Source organism: Echinops telfairi, unplaced genomic scaffold (genome assembly GCF_000313985.2).
Source record: "Echinops telfairi isolate 266 unplaced genomic scaffold, ASM31398v2 ScPeMD7_26;HRSCAF=91, whole genome shotgun sequence".
In the NCBI taxonomy this organism is placed as follows: domain Eukaryota; kingdom Metazoa; phylum Chordata; class Mammalia; order Afrosoricida; family Tenrecidae; genus Echinops; species Echinops telfairi.
This window is the reverse complement of record NW_022103923.1, coordinates 297,323-297,976: the sequence shown is the minus strand read 5'-3', so window position 1 is coordinate 297,976 and position 654 is coordinate 297,323.

Sequence of the window (654 nt, the reverse complement as noted above, 5' to 3'; positions counted from 1 at the left end):
AGAGAGAGAGAGAGAGACTCCTGACTATGAAGCATAGAGAAATCTCCCAGGAATCTTCCCATTCATCTTGGCCCTGAGCTCATGCAGCTATGGCTATTGGTGGGTGGAGGGAGGGCAAAGGTATTTCATGAAAGCTTGGCAAGTGCAAAATTAATCTCCTTATAAAAAATATCGAGTGATTCGTGATGTGGTTCTTGTGTGCATGGGCAAGCATATATCAGATAAAAGTGTAAGATCAATGCCTTGGATTCATGACAGTGGTGGTATGGGGAGTAGAAGGGTGGAGGGAATGGGGGTGAGTAGACATTGAAAAAATGTTTTACTTATTAAGGTAAACAAAATGTTTACTGATTCTGGGTATTAAGCTGGGGAGGCCCCAGGAGAGGGTATGGCTACTTTGATCATCTTACCTTGGATTTAGTGGGGGACGAGAGTTTGAGTCTAGAGCTACTACTCTCGGAAGCCTTGGGTGCTGTGAGCATGCAGCCAATTCCTTTTAATTGTGTAGTTATTGTTGTCAAGTGCCATCAAGTTGGTTCCAACTCATAGCAACTCCATGTACAACAGAAGGAAACCTTGCCCAGACCTGCACCATCGTCACAATTTTGTTAGGTTTGAGGCCATTGTGGCAGCTATCTCATTGATGGCCTTTCT